The 22320-nt window shown below is 29.7% G+C and overlaps 1 long non-coding RNA gene across 1 annotated transcript; it reads left to right on the top strand.

Moving 5' to 3' along the window:
* The first annotated feature begins 2199 nt into the window (after window positions 1–2199).
* On the top strand, window positions 2200–10888 carry LOC122273095 (uncharacterized). Its single transcript, XR_015432282.1, has 3 exons — window positions 2200–2312; window positions 9419–9486; window positions 10560–10888. It is a non-coding gene; the product is annotated as an uncharacterized LOC122273095 (long non-coding RNA).
* The last annotated feature ends 11432 nt before the right edge of the window (window positions 10889–22320 follow it).

The following is a 22320-nucleotide window of genomic DNA, read 5'->3' on the forward strand; positions in this document are numbered from 1 at the left end:
TCATATTATTATCATTTGAATTATACAGAAACAAAATTCTATACCGGAAAATTTAGTTTAGTTGATCTTAAAGTTTAAATTATAATTTATTTAAAGTTTAGATTAAAGAAATTTAGCTTAGTTTAGTTTAGAGTTAGAGCAGAAAATGTTAAATACAAGAATATCGAAAAAGAATACAGGATGTTCCGTTATAAGAAACTTAAATATATATATTGTAAGACATTTTCTTGATATTGAATTGAAACGAAATATGTTCATTGGGCATCAAAAATTAATATTTAACTTCGAAAAAAAAACATTATTACAGACGAAGCATTGTCGAGTTTAAGCAGAGAAAATAACAAAATAAAACTTTTGAAAAAAATAATGTTTTTTTTCTTCGTATTTAGTTTGAATGTATCTTATAGTTTAATTTTCAAATAAACTACTGAACATTTTTTGATGTATTCGTACTGACATCCTTGTTTAGTTCATCCCAAACGAGTTCGAACAGATCAGGTGCCTGTGGTGACTCCTCAGATTGAAACAAAAAAGTTTAAATAAATTCGTCAGTCCATAACATCCCTTACCACTGTTTTTGGGACAAATTTTTATTATTTTTTATTCAAGTGCACTACATTTACTGTTTTCAGCTAAAATAAGTGGTTTCTTTTCCTCAATACAATCCACAAACCTGCAATGGTACACTGTTAGAAATTCCATTCTGAAATTACTCGAAAATAAATGGCAGCAACCTGTCCATCAAATTAACCTTAAAGTTAATGGTAAAAATATTTTTTAAACCATTAACCAGAATTCTTTCAAAACCGTAAAAAAGAAACTTATTGGAGTTAGACTTTTCGTTGAAAGGCATAGGAGTTAGGGTGTGGTTCATCAAGAGGATATATTGCGGCGGTGAGTTGACAGATTAACCCTCTCTGCTATAGTATGTAGCAAGCTGCTCTATTGGGTGGGCATTGCTGAATCGATGAAATTCTGGTTGTTTAACCGCTTTAGGCAATAGCAGTAGAAAAACGCTTTTTCTCGCAGTTAACAGTTTGAATTATAATTATTATAATTTTATTATTATATTTATAATTATTTGATTGATTTGTTTGAAAATAGTAAAAAACTATTAAACAGAATGCTATTTAACCGCTTCGAATCAGAATTTTCTAACAGTGTAGCTGATCTGCCGTTTAGAAATTTCTTGAACAAAAAAATAAGATTGTGTTCAAACATTTGACAAACACTGTGCGCTATCATTTTAAGCACAAAGAGTACGATTTAGCCAATATTCAATAAATAACTATTTTCATACAGTTAATTTTCTTTTTTAATGCTTTAAACTATTCTAGTTGTAAATGGTTTAAAAACCGTAAAGATAAAAATGTTTTATTGCATAAACTTTACGGTTTATTGGATGGACAGATTGCTGCCGGTCATTAGACAATAGTAAATTTTAGAATGTAGATTATAACAGTGTAGCATTGCAGGTTTGTGCGTACTATTGTGGAAAGGGAACCACTTATGCTTTAAATGAAAGTATACTTTAATAAAAACCATAAACATTTAAAAAAACAACAATGATAAGGGGTCTTCTGGATTGCCCATTTTGTTTAAATTTATTTTTTCCAATCGGAGTAGTCAGCACAGTTACGAACTCGTCTGGGATGAACTAAACAAAGATGTCAGTACGAATACCTCAAAAAAAGTTACTAGTTTATTTGAAAATTAAAAGGTATATTCTAACTAAATACGAAAACATTTCAGTCCCACTTGATAATTACGTAAAATTTTTAAATAATGGCTAGATTATCTGACTTCATTATAAATTTTCTCTTTGAGCATAATCCCAAAATTACGCCCAAACATTAATGATATTCGCATTTTTATTTATTTCGTATTTTATTTTGAGTCTTTAACATAAGAAAGGGTATATGTCTAATAAAATTGCATGAAATGTCAAATCTCAAAAAAATAATCTCTTCATTGTAATCAACAAGAGATTATTTTTTTTGTAAGAAACGAAAACATGCATGATATTCGTATAAGGCTTATATAACGATGTTACGAAATTTATTGAAAATCTTGTCATATAATATTCATTGGAGGCTTAGTTTATGTTAGCCGTATTTTTATTTATTTCGCATTTAATTTTGAGTGTTTAACATAAGAAAGGGTATATGTCTAATTAAATTACATGAATTATCAAATCTGAAAAAAATAATCTTTTATAATCTTAATAAACAAGGCTGAACAAACACTGACATTAGTATAAAACAGCTCCTACTCCTGATATTAGATGATTATTTTGAAAGTCTTGCATTTGTGTAAGTACTGTATCTTTTCTTAAGTCATATTTTTCATTCTAAGATTAACTTTGAGCATTTTGTCTGTCTCTTTAATTTTATAAAGTATTTTAAATGGCCTTTTCTTCTTTTTCTTCGCAGTTAATACATGATTTTAAGTTGTCCGTGTAAAGTTTAACAATAAGATATGCATGTTAAATTATTCCATTGCCCATATGGACAATAGCAAAATTACTCATCTCATCTAGTTAGTCCTTGATTGCATCAAAAACCACTAGACATTAAATTAATTACGATATTTAAGTACCAATATAGATATCTTATTATATTATGCATGCTTATGTTTATTATTTTTAATTAAATGATTAATTAAACTGAAAATCACTTAGTTAAAAAGTTAATTTTAGTCATTAGATTCTTCATAAGGTAAATCTAGAAGAGTCTTCGCAGAAAATCAATATTATATATTAATTACGAATTTTTGTTTTACTTATTTCTGGATCATAAATAATTAATGCAATCACTCATAACTTATTGCAAAATGGATATACATAATATTCAAAGTAAATTTTATTATTTTTATGAAATTATTATTATTTTTATTATTTTATTATTATTTTTATTATTTTATTATTATTTTTATTTAAATGAATTATTATTTTTATTTAAATGAGACTAATTTAATTTTTTGTAGCATATGAAAATCTTTCTAAACACATGATTCATTGTAAAAAAATCAAAATAAATAGAAACCTAAAAATTATTGTTGAATTCATTGAAGCTATTAAAATATAATAAATATACTTATATAACAGTCACAATTTAATATATTAATAATAACTAAAAAGTAAACTAAATGTATTACTAAACGAAGCATTTTAAATTTATTTATTTACTGATAATAAGCTTGCAAAAAAGTAAAAGTTCTACAGTTCCTGTGAAAAGTTATGGGAGTGAAACTGAAATCAATTATAATTATAAATTTCGTATGAAGTCATTTAAATGAGACTAATTTAGTTTTTTGTAGCATATAAAAACATGAAAATCTTAATAAACTCATGATTCATTGTAAAAAAATCAAAATAAGTAGAAACCTGAAAATCATAGTAAGAATTCATTTAAAAATAAAAATAATAATTAACATTTCTATAAATAGTAATGGAATTTTTTTATAATTTGATAAGTTTAAAGTAAAATAAAATATCGAATGATTTTAAAAATCTGTAATGAATCGAATATGTATCAAATCGAAAAAAATTAAATTTCATGTATCAAATTTGTAATTTCCTTTCGTGCATCTGCTCCAAAATGATGAATCCGTACCTACTGTCAGCAGTTGATTAAGTATATTAAATGTTCCAAATTGATATATGAATGTAAGTAGATACAAAATGACCCGAGTCCAAAATTGATAGAAGTTGCTACTTTCTCCTCAATGATATTAATATTTTAGTTTGTTAAAAAATTGATATGATTCATGCAGTAATGCAAAAATAAATAAATAATCCAAGGAAACTGAAGTGGTAAGATATTACTTGATAAAAAATCTCCATTCTCTTCAAAATGTACACATATTGAAAATAACAGTTGGTATGTTTCAAGTGCTCAAAAACAGACTCCCATTTTCAAGACTTGCCAGATGTGAATGGTAGAAACAAAGTGATTTTAAATATAAAACTTTAAGAGGCCAACAAAAAATGAAAAAAACAAAGGTGAGAAAGAAAAGTAGAAAAACCTCTGCAGTCAAGAGATAAAAAAATGAAAAAAAAAAACAAGAAAAAAACACAGTGGTTGAGAGGGGAATATCTGGGTAAAATGCATTTCCATGCGATATGGAAGGGCTGTCGTTAGCAAGGAAATCAGCATTCATATTAAAAAAAGATTCCCGAGTATCAATATGAGTTGATGCGACTGAGGTGGGAATAATCTTGTCGAATAGCATTGTCTAATCTGAAATTAAGTCCAAGATTTTAACAATGTGCAGCAATTGATAATTTTTCGAAATCTGTATAACGAATATATCTATCATATTCTTTAGGTCTAATTTAGCTGTGGTTCACGTACCACACTCATTGCAAGTGCGACTTTGGTCACATCGGAAAAATTAAACGCGTTTTAAAATTTAGATTTAGAGAACACGATAGATATGTCCGCTATCAAGGATTTGAAAAAATTCAAATTGCTGTGCATTGTTGGAATCTTGGGCATAAATTTTGTTCTGACAACGCCAAAATTATTTCCACCCCAGTCACTTCAGTTCATCTTGATATCCTGGAATTTTGTTTTATTCATAGGAATGCTGATTTCCTTGTTAACAACGTTAGTTTCTTGGAAATTCTGCACAGTGCACGGAAATGCAATTTATCTTGATATTCCCCTCAGGACCATTGTGGTTCTTATTGTTCTGTTTTTCATCTTCTTTCTCTATCGACTACTGTTTAATTTTTAAAATTTCGTTTCTCAACTCTATTTTTAAATTTTTTTCTGACTACTTTATATTTTTTATTTCAGTTCACTTCTTTTTCTGTCATTCACGTCAGTCAAATCTGGAAAATGGGCTCTTGGTTTTGAGTGCTTGAAACATTTCGGCTGTTATTTCAATTTGCATTTTCTTGAAGCGAATGGAGTTTTAAATCACATAATATAAATGCAAAATTGTATTTCATGGTTCCGTCATCTAACGATTTAAATAAGATTTAAAAGTAATTTTCCATTTTGTAGGAGTCATTTCACGAATCAAGTTACTAATTTGTTTATAAAATTTCCAGAAGAGGTTAATCAATGAATCGATAATTGAGGGCCTGCAATTTATATGCATCCAGCCGCATCCTTTCCGTCTATTAAGGTTTACTAGAGGTCATTGATCTAGTTACAGTGGTAATTAAAAACCCCAATTCTAATTCAATTCTTTAACTATTATTTAAATAAATATCTAGTTCTCTAATATATATTTGCATGAATTATTAATTAATGACCTAAGAAAATATTTTAAAGTAATTTTTTCATTTAAATTGTTTTTTGAAAAGAAAATTATTTTTCACACAGCTCAATCTCTTAGTCCAGCAGATGTGCCATGCTTAATCTATGTTTCCACTTATTAATACATTTTTAAACTAGGTAAACACACATAAAAGTTTTTCCGTTACTGTGTTATTCAATTTAAAAGCGGAATAATAAAACTGCTGACCAGACTTATAAAAATTCTGTATCTCACAAATAATTTTTCAAGTTTTAACTTGTTATCAATTTATATGTATATAAATTACTAAACATAAAATAAATATATAATAAAGCTAAAAATAGAGTTTTAAAATAAAAGCTGCGCCTTTATAAGGAATCTAGTTATACTATTGTTATACTTTCCCTTCAAACTCTCCTTACAATGCATTTTGTTCGTTTAAGTGAGGGAAATCGTGGTCAGAGTTAGCTGGTCATCCATTCATTTGACCTGCATTATTTGCTTTTATAACATGACAAAATGCATGAATTTTATTTCTAATACCCATCATTCCTTCAGGTTTAGTTAAAATTAATTACTTTTTCTATTTCTGAACATTTGGGGAATTCAAATACTCTTGTCAACTGAAGCTTGCCTAATTAAATTATAATAGTTATCTTGTTTATTAGTTTTTTTCTATATTTTATAAATTTTTTACACAATCAAGCAGTTTTCTTCTCTACTTATCTCTTTGGATAGGTCCTGAAAAATCTCTTTCCACAGTATCTGTATTAAAGCTTCTCCGTACTGGTGCAGTTTTTATATGTACTAAATATTTTTTTTTGTACTATTGTACCTGTATTAGAACTGACATCTCTAGTAAATGAAACAACAATTTTCATAATTAAACATAAATATACAGTATTTAAGCTATTCACGTGATAATTTTACCATTCACTGTTCACCAGAAAGTCTAAAAATATAGTTCTTATTGCAATACATTTGGTAACAAATACGAATCTAAAAAAAAATATCTATATATAACCAAATAAATGGTATTTATGGCATTCTCTAATATATCACGATAAATTAATAAAATAATCTCCAGACTTATCAATCATTTTAATAACTGTTTGGTAATTTTAACCTTTTGGTGTCTTTGCTTTTTACCATATAGAGAGGCTAATAGTATGTTTGCGATTTATTTAAAATGACAGTTTATTTAAATGGTTTGTGGAAGTTAGATCACTGTTAACTATTTCTTATTCTAATATAATTCCTCAATCATATTTAAGCCAAGAGTTGAAAGAGCAAAAATGAGGGCCTAAAATATTTTATTAAAATGTTATAAAATTACTAATATACACTGCTCAAAACAATTTAAGAATATTGAAGTTGTGGGTTGATATTGCACTTGGAGAATTGTTTGAATGATTGATACATTATCGACAGCCTTAATAGTCTATAGGAGATAAAATTCGCATTTATTTGGCTGAAAAATGGGTGTTATTGAGCATTTGGGTACAAAAAGAAAAAAAAATACACTTTGTCCACTTGAGAAAAAAGAAAAGATGTTTTCTTAAAAAAATAATTTTTAGTATGGGGTATGGGGGATATCCAGCATCATTAAACACATTTGAGGCATCGTGTTAAATAGGTAATTAACGAGAAGCTGAGGTATTCTATTCCACTCCTCCAGAAGAACTCTTTCCAGCTCTTTAAGAGTTTGTAGGGGTGGTAGGCGTCCAGCAATTCTTCTGCCTAGAATATCCCAATCACGCTTGATTGCGTTCATGCCCGGAGAACACACTGGCCAATTTATTCGTAGAAATTCCTTCCTCCAAAAGGAAGTCACTCACCAAGTTAGCCCGATGTAGCCTGCAATTGTCGTCCATTTACATGAAGTCATCTCCAATTGCTGCAGCGTAAGGGACTGCAACAGGTTTCAGGATCTCATTTCTATATCGGCGACCATTCAGAGCTCCATTTCGAATGATAAGGAGATCTGTGCGACCATTATTGGAGGTGACAGCATAGATCATCACCCACCTATCGCCAAATCTTACTCTTTGGAGTATGAACGTAGGATTACTTCGAGTGCCACATTTCCTCCAAATGAAATAATAACGGTTACATAACGGTCTTTATTGAACGTTGTTACACGTCTACGTCCTCGTCCTGATCTTCAGCCAACATTTTCAGTCTCCAAAAAACGGTTCCAAATCTTGGAAATCAGACTTTGTGAAACTCTAGTGGCTTCCTCAACTTCGGATTGTGTCTGGCCCCTTCTAACCAGCCAACAACTCTCCAAGCTTCTGATTCGGTTAAATGACCTCGTTCAGACATCGAAGATGATACTAATTCGTTTAAAAGAGACATAAAAAATCGCCATACTACTTATCACACCAATGGTGCTGAATTAATTTTGGTACTATGCTTTAACTGAAAAAACTACGATATTTAAAATTATTGAGGAAATGGTACTAATTCATTTAGGAGAAACACAAAAAATTGTTATACTATTATTTACGCTAATAATGCTCAATTAATTTTGGAAGAAATAGTTTAAAATAAAAAAAATACAATGGGCTCTAAAAGGAAAAATTAAAGGAGAAATAGAACTAGTTTGTTTGGGAAAGCATAAAAAATCATTATGCTATTATTGACGCAAATGATGCTTTTTTGATTTAAATACTATGCACTACTTGTATTATGATTTAGTAGGTACTAAATATAATCTACAAGATACAACTATTATAATTGGTATCTAAGCTGTACCTATACCGTGCATTACACCACTGAGTTTCCACGTATGTTACTTCTGTTTTACCTAAAGCTATTTAATTTTTTTAGCACTTACTTTACTTATTGTCTCCATGACTTGTGGCATGTGAATAACATAAGGAAACTTTGTTTATTTAGCAATTTAATCCTGTCAGAATCTGCTGATCTAACTTCTGATCAGCTCGCCTAATTCGAAAGGTATATTTTATCCACCCCCGTTCTATTGAATGTTTAACAAGAGTCCTTGTTTTTCTTTTAAATCTGGTTTCTTTTCACCTTCTTCTCTTGATGGTATTATTGAGCAGTTATAACCTTGTTTATTATTGTTAATCCTTGTTACGAACATGACTTTAAGTTACTGTGTCTTTCATATTTCAGTTCTAAGGGAGGGTGGTGGGTAGTCTAAAAGTGGGAGTAGATTTAAAATTGAGCGATCTGGATCAAAATTTTTATATCGAAAATATTTGCCTAATTCTGTTCAAACTTCGCACTGTTTCATCGAAAATTACATTTTTTATCCTTAATTTATAGCCCATGATCTACTGTTAAAATATCTTTCTAAGGTAAACTGTTTTACTATCAGAACAACTGTTACAATGGAACTATAGGAACAGCAAAAAGCTCGGTAATTTTAACCGAAACGCTTGGCAATGAAATTTTAAAATTATCAATACAAGGTTAGAAATTGTGGTAAAATTTATTAAATTTATCTTATGACACCTTAGAGCATAGCATAAGTACCCTTTATTTGATTAAAATCAAGTTCAGTTTAGAATTTTTTCTAAATATGGGTAATAACTCAAACTTTAAGAAACATCCAGTAAACTGTTGTGATTAGAGCGAAAAAAATATCAAATGAATGGTTTGAATAGAGTATATTTTGGTTTTTATTACCATAATTAAGTTTTTTTTCACCAGAAATGTCTTCACACAGCAGGGCTATTGTACAGGAATATTTTCTCCATGTGGTAATATGCAACATAGCAAAAATATATACAAAAATTGACAGAATTTTTAAATCGTATCTGTAAAAAAAGTTACATCCAATTAACACCACTGTAGTTCCCTATTCCGCATAAAGACTATCCGCATGAATAGATTTTTCTTTATTTGCAGACATAAACATCGTGAAAAAAATATTTAGAGCTAATTTGTCAATAATATTTTTTTTTCAGAATTGCTCACAAATAATCAGGTAAAACATTTCTTTAGAGAGAAATAATTTTTATAAACTCACGTTACAATATTTACGAAAATTATTTTTGTTAGAACAATTATGTTTTTATTATTTTTGATTTTTTTCCTTTCGTCTATTGTTTGAATTTTATGAAAATGAGCGAGAATTTTAATAGAAAACCTTATTTTATAATTTCAATGATTTTGATCATGTTTTCTATATTTTCAGTCTAAGAAAAGTAAAAATGAAATTCGCAAGTGCTTTTCTGTTGTTAACTGTTTTGGTAGGAATTTCAGGTTAGTATGAAATATTCTTTAAACATTGTTATTACTTGTTTTGTAGGGACACGATTTTTAATGTATTCAGTGTAATGCAATTAAAGTAAATACTAGATATTTAATTCAATTTTTTATAAAATATGTTTAGTACATTGAAATCTAAATTTTTAGCTTAAATAAATTTTAATTAATCAGGCACAAGAAGTTCAATTTCAGTTAGATTAAAAATTCATTTGATAAAAGCTACCAATATACTCTCCTTATTGGTAGGTGAGCTTCTTTCACTTCAAAGAGTGGATCTAACTCTTACCTGGTGCGCAATTATCTTAGTTGCTTACAGATGCAAGCGAAGATAGCGTTCAAAGAACTTTTTTCTTGTCTTTCCGTTGTAAATTAATCGTTATAAACTAATCTTGGAATCGCTATAAAATAGACCAAATTATTCTGTTTTATATAATGCAGGGTTTGGCATAAAGTCCGATCTTTATAGAAATATTTAGAAACTTTATTCAAAATGTAGAAGATAAGTGTCTATACATAGGTGTTTACTAGTCATTTTTTAGCCAGGAAAAAACAAAAACGCTAACAAAATTTTATAAGTTTTAGCTTGGAATGGCGAATGTAAGAAACACCAAATCCTGCTTCGTTGCTTTATGAAATAGAGAGTAGTTTAAAGAGGATTACGAGAAAGGTTCCATTCTGTAATTAACAAAAAATTTGATATTTTGTTCATCGTAAGATGAGACTTACATATAAAAAATGTTTTCTTTTCCTCCTTTAAATTTTGATTTGCCTACCTTCTCGCGTTCTGATTTTGTCTTTTTTTTAATATATTTAAATTGGAAAATATTTATATTACGGGTATATTTACAGAACATCCCATTTTAATTTTTCTATAAATTTTGAAATGTTGTATGAATTTTTATAATTCGTTAAATTAAAATTTTTATATTTTTACTGAAGAAATATTTAGTTCCTCAGTAAAACTCTTTCTTCTTACTCGAAAAAATTATAACTTTTATTGTACGAAGAAAAATATTTCCACGATGCTGTTTTAATTAATAATTTTTTTTCTGAAATTTTGCATTTAGTTTTTATTGCTGAAGCAGATCCCCACGGCTGTCCTCAAACTCAAAGCTGTATTAGCTATTGTCAGAGCAGAAATTATGATACAGGACGATGCATTTCACAAAAGAAAGGAAGGCGTCAAACATGGAATTGCAAGTGTTCTTAAAAGAATAGGAAATGAAGGATGCTAATACCAAGTTCCATTATTCTTATGGTCTTGGACATAAGCACAGTTCTTGTGAAATATTCTGTATGTGTTTCTAATTCTGAATCTAAGTCTGAATCTGATTCATTGATGCATCATTCGTAATATGTATCAAAATTTAAAAAAAATAAAGGATGGATGACGAAATACATGTTTGTATTATTTGTTTAAGTCACAACACATGACAATCTTTCAGTGCTCTTAAACATAGTTTCTGTTTTAAGATTTATTTCAAATAGTTTAAGTTGTTCAAATAGTTAAGTTCAAATAGATCATGCAAGCTAGTAGCAAAATTCGTATCGACAAACCACCGTTGGGATTCGAACCTGGTCTTCTCATTGGGAGATGAATGCTCCATCGCCTGAGCCACCACGGCTCTCTTAAACTTTGTCCAATTAAGTATTATGTCATTACATTCGTAATTTCATAAAAAAAGTTGTTTGAATTTTTCTTAATTTTTTATCGCTTTAGTGGTTTTCAGTTCCTTTTCTCGATTAATGTACATACTGATATATTTCATGCTTTTACGCGTTTTAACTCCTATTTTCAAATTGGTTAATTAATTTTTAAAATTTCACTTCACATTTTTCACACAAAGATAGCTAGTTTCTTCAGTGTTATGCTTTTAATTATCATTTTTCAGTAATTTGCTCTAAAGAAGAATATTTTACTCTATCGAAACTTATATACAATTTTAACTATTGAAAATTGCGGTGAGAATTGTATTGAACATATTAATTTAACTTCCCGGGAATGTACAGATGATCACTCACTATGGCTGTTTGAGAATCGTAGTTCGACTAAAAATATTGACCAAAAGCACCTCTGATGCTTTTTTTTTCACGAAGACAATAGGATGTTATCCAGAAACATATTATAGAAGACATCGCTTTCTCCAACTACTAGCGTCACGGTAATTATTGCGACATTTTCGTATTTTCATCGTAGCAATTGAAGACTCGTACTGGATAATTTCTTCATTTTAGATAGTATGTAAATAATATTTCAGCTGAATACTCTTCGATGTACATTTTCAGAAACATGCATTTTTAAAAAATATCAAAAGAAGTCTCTATTTGTTTTGTAATGAAAGTAAATGATGAACGTTTACTTTCGATTTGCAACACTAAATGGCGGCACCAGTTTCTAAAGTTTATAGATCCATTACCTCATTGACTCTTGCACCCCTGGAGTTCCATGTAGAATTGGTGTGGGGAAGCCTCGCCGTCTTTCAAAGGATTGGAAGAAAGGAGGAATGCGTGACCTTGCCCCATATACCATCTCCTCTGCCTTTCTATTTCACATTAGCCAGCAAGTCTATTGTTTGGACTCGGAAAACTTGTTCAAGGATGGAGGTTACCGTTTTGACGAAAAATTTATGGCTGACGTTTGCATCACGCCGAAATGTTTCTAAGAGTATCTGAAGAATTTTCTCTCTCTTTTTTTTTCTATTTTATTCGCGATTGTAATAGATAAGTTTTCAAATCAAAATACATTATAATATGCATGCAACATTTAATTATTTATTTTTAATTGCTTAATCATAAAAAGCTAAAAACATTAGTTAAATGTGATTTTACCAAACAATGAAATAAAAATTAAAATGACATTTTGAATCGAAGATACAAACCGAATTGAACCAAAGTTATAAATTACGTAATTATAATTAATTTTAATCAATATGTAATTTTTTATAATTGAGATTACCTATAGTAGTAAAAAAATTTAACAGGACAACTAATATATATATATATATATATATATATATATATATATATATATATATATATATATATATATATATATATATATATATATATATATATATAAAATAAAATGATTTGATACATGTTTTACTCATTGTCAGAAGAATAATCTGGTAACATCAACTGTAATAATGATAAAGCTGTTAGTACAAACTAATGTAACAGTGATCAGAATATTTTAAAGTGCAAGTCAAAAGAAGTGTTAGATAACTGAAGTATCGTATGATTACTGTTCTACCGTGACTGGAATTACTAATGACAAGATTATTTCAGACAATTACATACTTTATAAATTATTCCTAACTCAGAGAATGTTATAAACTCATTAAAAATTCATGGAATACTAAAGTTATAATATATTAAAATGTAAAAAAAAGAAAGCTGGTTATACATATTAATTAGTTGGATGATTGGTTCAGATCTGTGATTAATGTTACCCCTCCAAAGTGGTGACTTAGCGTTAAAATCGCCAAACATGATTAATTTATTCTGTTTGTGGCGGGTGACCAAGGACTTAAGTTTTACCAGATTTGGTGCAAGATCTTCCCCTGGGGGGATGTAAATTGAGATGAAAACGTGATTCGCCCGTTCATGGAAATATCCAATGGCCACGAGGGTTTGCTCGCATACAATTTGAAAATCTTCCATTTGTTTTCCTCCCACCAATATTGCTGTCTTTGGTTTATTTTCATGTGCATAAATCTTCTGGTCGGCAGAGAAATCCGTAATGATTGTTTGGTTATTGAAATAAGGTTCATTTATGCCAATTATATCTAGGTTTAAATGTTCGATATCATAATTCAGCTGTATATTTGCTGCTTTAGAATGATGTAGGCTGTGGGTTCAACTTCAATTATCCAATTCTGTTTGCTGGTACCAGATTTGAGTGTGAATTTGACTTGAAAATCATTTTCGACTATACCATCATTTTGTCCTGCTATCATGTTTGTTAGGGCTTCTTTGTTTATCTCTCTGTTGACCCCGTAGATGATAATTGATGAGTTGATTAGTTTAGGCCTTGTGTTGTTATAATCTTCAGTTAATGTGATCGCCAGTTCTTGTTGTAGTTTGCCCTGTTGATTCTCAGTGTTGGTCACTATCAATATTCCACCATTTCTGATATTTATCATCCTCCTCATTCCGATCTTTAGCTTACTTGGATCCAGTTTGTTTACTATATCTGATCTGGTTTTGTCTGAAGTAATGCCTGAAGTTTTAGGTCGAATTATGGTAATATGTGCCTGATTAGTTTGTTGTTTTGCTGGGTAGCAGAAACTATCCCTGCTCTCAAAACGTCTGCGTATGTTTTATTTCTATTGTCAATTGTATCGTCGACGGCATCTTCTGTTCTCTCCACCTGTTCCTTAACGTTATCAAGCTGGTGTTCAGACGGCAATAGTCGAATCTTGTTTGCTTACCAAGATCATCAATTCATTTATTGTGTTATTTATCTCGTCTTTATTAGCCTTCGAAATTCTACCAGTAAATTTTTGGATGATTGCATTCATTTTGTTCTTGAGGGTTACGGCCGTTTTAAGAAAGTGGGTAATCATAAATCCCTCGCAGCCATTGGGGTCGTTATTATCCATGCACTAGGTCTCTCTCAGGGGAATGATCGGTGGGTGATCCAGATCATAGTTTGGCACTGAAGCCATTTCAGAGATGGTCTAGTTAAATTAATAATATCTATAAAACAAATACCCAGTAATTTGATAAAATTAAAAAAGTATAAAAGAACTAAGTATTGGGACAAACTTAGGTCGAAACTGAATTAGAGCATAGTAAAAGTTAAAAGCATTCAAGTTTAAAATCAAGAAGTGCCAAATAGGGCTTATAAAATAGTTAAAAGATCGGAAACAGTGGATGAAGATTAAAATGAATAGTAGAAACAAATCTAAAACTAAGTAGATATTTGAAAGTAATATAATAAAAACGGCAAAAGTGTTCTAAAAGACACAAAATTATTGCTAAAATTCAAAATGACAAGTCGGAACTAAACTAACATCCAGTAATTAGATAAATAAATAGCATGAAGGAACATTTAAAAAGTAAAGTTAAAATTAAAATATAAAGGTAAGCAAATAAAATGCAATAAGTGCCAAAAAAGGGCAATAAAATAATTAAAAGATCGGTTACACGTCGGTACCAAACCAACAACTAGTAATTAGATAAGTAAATAGGATGAAGGGATATTTAAAAACTAAAGGTGAGCAATTTAAAATTCAATAAGTGCCAAAATAGGGCAATAAAATAATTAAAAATCAAAGACGATAGATGAAAATTTAAAATGAGTACTAGAAATCAATCAATAACTTAGTAAAAAGTTAAATGCAAACACAAACAAAAGTATAAGTTAAATGGATCAAATAATCATAAGCTAAAAATCAGACTAAGTCAAGAATGTAAATAAAGATTGATATAATATATACCATTCATCATAAAACTTAAGTTTGACTCCGTCTGAACACTCTCTAGTCCAAAGGACCAGTCTTCCCGTGCAGTCGGCGAACGTTCGTATTCGACGAAGATTCGAAGAAATTATTTGCAGTTATAGTTTGGTTGTTGGCGTAAACAAGTGTTATTCAGTCACCAGTTTATTCTCGAAATAATGCACAATCCACAGCGCGGTTTATTAGTTGTACACAAGGAATCACGATGTTGCTTGTGGAAATAAGAATTAATCAGGATTCACAACGTGGCAGCCTCCTCCGTCGCCATCTTGAACAAGACTACCAAAGTCTCGAAATACAGGTCAAAATCCTCCAAAATGTCACAAAACAGAATTAAGTTATTAGTAATTACTAATAATTATTAGTAATTATTAGTTCACAATAAACATGAAACACTGTAAAAATATTAAAAAATCATTAAAATTTTCCTTTTCAATTATCTTAGTATATATATATATATATATATATATATATATATATATATATATATATATATATATATATATATATATATATATATATATATATATATATATATATATATATATATATATATATATATATATATATATATATATATATATATATATATATATATATATATATATATATATATATATATATATATATATATATATATATATATATATATTGTGGGGACGGCGTGAGTGGTCGTCTTAGAATAAAAAGGCACTGTTTTTAAACAAAAACATATATATTGAAGATTAAATTTATATAAGGACGGACGATTAACAATCACACGAATAACAAAAATAATAATAAGTTAGAGTTCGTCTTTGAAAGTCTTGTATAATCATAACTCCTCTTTGGAGTGCATATCCGTCACGTCTTTTTCGGTTCGTTGTCCCCCGCGCTCTCTCTCCGGGAAATCCCCACTGCTTCTCGTCGTGCACAGGGATCAGCTTACGGCTTACATTGACTGCCGGGACTTCTAGCTTACGGATCAGCTTCCAGCTTTGTCTACAGGACAGGAACTGGCACCATAAATCGGCCATCCTACATTTCGCCTAGTCCTCCAGCGACTCTATAAAGAAAATAAAAGAAAAAGCAGAGCAGACTGAAAAATATGATTGATATCTGAAAATTAAATGTTTTAGGTAAATAACGTTAGGTAAGAGTGTATCAGTTCAGGCACGTTCGCTCTTCCATCTTTGCACGTCTTTTGTCTCTTCTTCAACGGCTTCGTCTTTTTTTTCTTTTCAACGTCTTTCGTCTTTTTTCTTTTCTTTAACGTCTTTCATCTTTAACGTCTTTCGTCTTTTTTTCTTTATCGTCTCTATCGGTTTCTTATCGTTCTTAGATCGGTTACTGCTGCTACAATTCCAGGTTATACAGATTTAAGTGAGTTTGTACGTGGTGTTATAGTCGGTGCAAGGGAGATGGGACGTAGTGTTAAAAGTTGTTAATTCTTTTCATGTAAGCTGAAAGCTAACTTTTGCTTTCTGTTAAAATTGCTGAGTTGCCATGGCAACGTTTTTTATTCTTCTTTTTGTGGAACAAAAAATAATCGTCTGAAAATTATTATGTAAATAAAATGTTGTTCTTTTTTTACTAGAAGTTTTATTATTTAGTCAGATTTATTACTTAGATTAGAAGTAGACAACGACAGAATAATTTACTTTCTGATAGAGTCTCGTAACACATAGCATCTCCGAGATAGCAATGAAATTTGGATTTTCACGTAAGACCATTTCACGAGTATATCGTGAGTATCGGAAATCCACCAAAATCCCCAGACAGGAACATTATTGAACATATTTGGGATGCCTTGCAACGTGATGCGCTCAGAAGATATCCCCAACTCCTCTAACTCCCACTGGCTTATGGACATGGACAGCCCTGCAGGGTTCATGGTGTCAATTATCTCCAGCACTACTTCGAACATTGATCGAATCCATGCCACGTCGTGTTGCGGCACTTCTGCGTGCTCGTGCCGGCCCTATATATATATATATATATATATATATATATATATATATATATATATATATATATATATATATATATATATATATATATATATGTGTGTGTGTGTGTGTGTGTGTGTGTGTGTGTGTGTGTGTGTGTGTAGTGTAGTGTAGCGTCTAGCCTGAAACAAAGAAGTCGGTACTTTTTACACGGAGAAAAAAAAGCTGGTAAAATTAACATACTCTATGACATTTCTACGCAATGACATTTATGGTAAAAAAACAACAACATAATTTTGGTAAATAAAACTTAATAAGTTGAAATAAATAATGCGGACGCCTTTTAAATTAAATCAATCAAATGAACTACAAGTTCTACAGATAGATGAATGACAACAAATATAAAACTTTAATCCTTTAATAACCAATAATTTAGCATCAAAACAGATTCTAAAAAAATATAATTCTAAATTAAACAAAATAGAATAGCAACAGCTATATCTGGTTGCAACGCAACCTAACGTGAAATTTTAAAACAAATAAATCTAAAGAAAATTAAAGGTGGCTCTTCTGTTAAATATACATACGTTAATGACTTTGTGGCGTAACTACCCCTATAAATATTAAATACCAATTCACTAGTATATAAGACATGTTAACTTGAATCTATCAAGAGGTACCTTTTGGTAGATAAAGGTTGTCATAGTCGATAAATAATTTCTCTCATTGGTGACTTGCGGACGTGATAAGAAATTGTCAGTATCGAAGAATGATCAACATTAAACAGTTGATTTGCTTAAAAATATACTGCTCAAAGAAAAAGAAGAAGAAAAATAGTCCGGTGAAATAAATAAAACCCCCCGGTAATAAACAATAATGATCAAAATGCTATAAACAAAAAAAAATGAAGAAAAAAAAATGAGCGAAATGCTATGACGAAAAAATTTAATGAGCAAAATATATATAAATAAATAAACAGCATGAGTCAGCTAGTGGTATTCGTTCATCGAATTCTATCACAGTTAAAATTCTGGTTGGGGAGTAATGTGGCGTAACTACCACTATAAATATTAAATACCAATTCACTAGTATATAAGACATGTTAACTTGATTCCATCTTGAGGTACCTTTTGGTAGATAAAGGTTGACATAGTCAATAGATAATTCCCCTCAACTTAAAATCTTAAACAGAATCCAAAATATACGGTATTTATGCCATACATTTTGTAATTTCTCCGATCATATAGTAACTGCTTAACGGACATTCTGGTGGTCAAACTGATTCATCTTATTGCTATACATTTAGTAAAAAATACAAATTTTAAAAGTAAATCCAGCCAAATTAATGGTTTTTATGCCATCTTAGAGGGCATTACACCACAATATTTACAGTGCAGTTTATCAATTTCAGTAAGAAATACTGGAGTATAATGAATTACTCTTTAATGAAATTAAATCCAATTCAACAATTGCATGAAATAATTCTTACATAAACTGTCATTAACTTTAGAAAGATAAAATATTAAATTACAAAATGTTTGTTGTTGAGACATATAAGGATCACGTTTTAGGAGCAAGTTTGCTGTTATTAAAGATTTTATTGGAGTCTGTTATATTACTAATATTTTTAATTATGTCTAGTAATTTCACTGTTAATTTTAAATAAAATAATATAATAAAATACGTTTTAAATGCAAATATATTGAAGCATACTTCTTTGACTAAGGAGATTCACCCCTAGATCACTGTGGCTCGCAAGCTCTATGATTTCTGAGAATATTTCTTGTTTCTTGGTGTTAAACGGATTTATGAATCGAAACTAAACATTATGTAATTAAAAAAATTTAATTTAAAGATGCTAAATTTTTCCCCCGACTAATAGATTTGTTTCCACAGATTTAGTTGCAACGTCATTCACAAACTTGTATTGTAAATTCTTATTTGATATTCGTTTACTATAAAAATTCTTTAAATGTTTTACGTAGCGTAAGAGATATTAGTAAGCAGTGATGTGTAATTCCTAGAACATTTTTGAAACTTTTTATACAAAAAATGTGACTACAAGTATTGTAAAAAATTGCAATTTACCTCAGCACCAAAAATGGCGACTACTGTACTGCGAAATTTTTTACTTTATTGCAAATCGAAAACTAAAGGTAACTTTTTTACTGTTTAGGGATTAGGAAACGTTGCAAACATATCAAAATGTTGCATTATAAGATAATATAATAGAATTATATTTTAATTAAGAGGTATCACTTGTGCGGTTAACTTTCAATTTTAAGTTAGATTAAAAATTTCAACAAGATTGTCACGATTGTTAATTTCACTTTTATTTAAAATATTGCAAAATTACCTGCGATTAAGATAAGGATTTGGTATAAAGAGTATAGCAGTTTAAAAATAATTGAAGATATCTTTATTTTTACAAATTTATTTTAAATATTTTCCTTATCAATATAGGACAGTTTAAAAACACTCTCGAATAAAATATTAATAAATATTTCTTAGATTAAAAAAATCTTATAAATTTTGTTAATTATGATTATGACAACCAAAGATTTCTGGCTCTGTTTTGTTAACTACTGATATCAATCAACAAATGAAAGGGTGTACTTTGTGCTATATAGACTAAAACAAAAAGCAACTTGAATAAAGCACAAATGAAAGTAGATAAATGGACATACTGTAGTTCCAGTTTCATAAACAAGAACCTTCCTCACTGTTTAAACGTCAAATGAAGGTAAAGAGACTTGTAGCACGTAAAAAACACGTGTAAAGTAGTTTAACTAATAAGGACAGAGGAAACAAGTTTGAACAAGGAAATTACAGGGGGGGGGGGTTAAGAGACATGTGTGAGGAGATTTTGCGGGAACCAAAGGGTGCAACACATTAAATTAAAGTAGACTTCAAAATACGGTAGGATACTAGAAAAATTATTTACTAAAATACTGGAATTTTTAAAAATTTAGAGTAACACCCAAGAATCAATTTCGGAAGGTGAAGAGCAGTGTTGAAGGATTTTAGTAGAAGAAAACTCAAACCAGCAATTAAAAATTCTAACAGTGTGGAACGATTGAAGAACGGTAAATGTCATGATTTCGTAAATGTTTTAATGAATAACGTATTTCAGATTTGTAAAAAAAAGGCATTTTGTTGGTAACTGTAAAAAAGAATTAAATCTAATAAAAACAAAAAAATAATTATATCTCGAAGAGATTTTTTTTATTTAAATTTTTTTTTGTACAGTTATCATAACATTTAAATTATCTTCAATAAGAATCAGCAACAATCCAAACCATAGTTTCATCTTAATTCCATGATTTATAATAACCAGAGGTAAATATAGTGTTGTTACCATAAAGTACGACGTCTATGGTGACTTCACTTTTCTTCATCACTGCAAACGTACTGGTCTCTTTCGCATTTTCCATTTCCGTCACAATGATCAGAGCAATGGTGTCCATGATCAGGGCATCGATGGTCCGCTTCCACTTCGATGACGACAACTGGAAGAAAAATTAAATTAGATTAGTTGATGAGCAAAATCATAACGAAAACGTTCGTTATTCGTCTCCATTTTAGCTATGGCAGCTAGTAGCAAAATTTAAATAAGACCAATAAATGCATATACGCATATTTTAATCAAATATTTAGAATGCTGGTTAAGTACTTAAAAATAGGATAAATTATGAACAGAAGGTTAAAGTTATATTTCGAAGGCAGGATATTGAGTTTGTAGAGATTTTTTATGTATCGTCTTGCTAGAACCAATGACATAAGGAAAATTTTTTTAAAATCTTATCTTACTTTACATTTCGAGTAAGTTTTTTGCATGGTGTATATTAGTGCTCCACTTGGTTTGAAAATACCTTATTTTGTAATTTCTTTTCTGATTTTGAATGGGCGTAGCGTCTGAGTAGTGTAACTCTCTTAGTAAATTGTATTGTCACAAAATCAATCACACAAAAATGCAGCTAGCTTTATCAGAACGAAAGTAATATTAAACGAAACTGCAAAACTTCCACAATATAAGAAGCCTTCCAAATTAGTGTCGTAGGGTTCGGAAAGGAGTTAACCATGACTGAATCTTAGTCTATACTGAGAGAAACAGCCGCAGACAGTAAATCCACCAATATGCTTGAGTTGTAGATAGTGCTTATTAAGGGCTGTTTTGAGTTTTTTTTTTTTTAAATAAGCTTTATTTTGAATTTTTAGATGCAAATTGAACCGTTTAACAAGAATTTTGAACGAGATATCTGTTAGGCAGAAGTAGTTATCAGTAACTCAAATGCACTAAAATGTTGAATTTGCTACGATTTGTTTTCATTTCTTAATGCAGGGTGTTTGTTTTTCGGGCATGCGTTGAGAACTGGTTGTTATATAACGTAATAAGTAATACTTTTAAATTTAACTTGAAAATACTTACATTAAAAAGAATTATTTTCATTTCGTTCAAAAGTTTTAAACTTTTATGTACTTAAAATGTACAAAAATGTGAATAGTTCAAATTTATGTGTATAAAATATACCCGATAAAAATTGTACAGTTTGTCTATGAAAAAAACTCCCCTCGCAACGAAGTCAAAGGCCGTCTGTTCCTATGGAAAAAAGAAAGACTGCATTTGAAAAAAAGAGAAGATTTCCTCTCCTCTTATTCTCTTTCAGTCACGAATCGAGTCAGAATTTGTTTTAATTATTGACTCATAGTTAAATGATTTGACATAGTTAAATCTCGTAACAATGGATGATTCAACATGTAAAACTAAGCACAAGTAGAACTAGACGTCAATATTTGCCAGATTAATACTCCTGAGTTACTTTTACGCCTAAATTTGAAAGAGCAAGCCAGACAATAATAATGAATTTGCATTATTTAAAACATACCACGTTATTTTATTTTATCTTTAGATTAATCAGTTTAAGACGCAAAATCTTTTAGAGTTTGTAAATTGTAGAAAGCTCTTATAAATAGTGAAAATTATGCGTAAATGTAACTATTTTCCCCAGCATGAAATCTGCATAGAATATAAACCTTTTCACAGATTGCCTCGTAAACAGATTGCCTCCATAAGAGATACATCGCTTATTATCATCATTCGGAAGTTTTTTAAATTTTTTGCAGTTTAAAGAAGCTTGTTATTGTTTGCATTCAGTCATCCATCCTTGTCGTCCTTGTCATCCTTGTTGCCGTCTGCGTTACAACAAAGAGTGTTAGTGTTGTAAAATGGAAAGACAATAAAATTGTATGCCATTTTGAAGGAATGGAACCAATAGGACATGCAAACTGTTGGTGCTGAAAGTCCAGAAAGAAAATTGATTTACCTCAACCTGGAATAGTTGCCTCATATAATCGGAACATGGGCGGTATAACTAAATACTAAACAAAGACTTCTAAAGATTCAATATATATCAACAAAGGAATCTTACCTTGTT

The sequence above is a fragment of the Parasteatoda tepidariorum genome, chromosome 3 (genome assembly GCF_982258835.1).
Source record: "Parasteatoda tepidariorum strain Cologne lab strain chromosome 3, Ptep-v5.0, whole genome shotgun sequence".
In the NCBI taxonomy this organism is placed as follows: domain Eukaryota; kingdom Metazoa; phylum Arthropoda; class Arachnida; order Araneae; family Theridiidae; genus Parasteatoda; species Parasteatoda tepidariorum.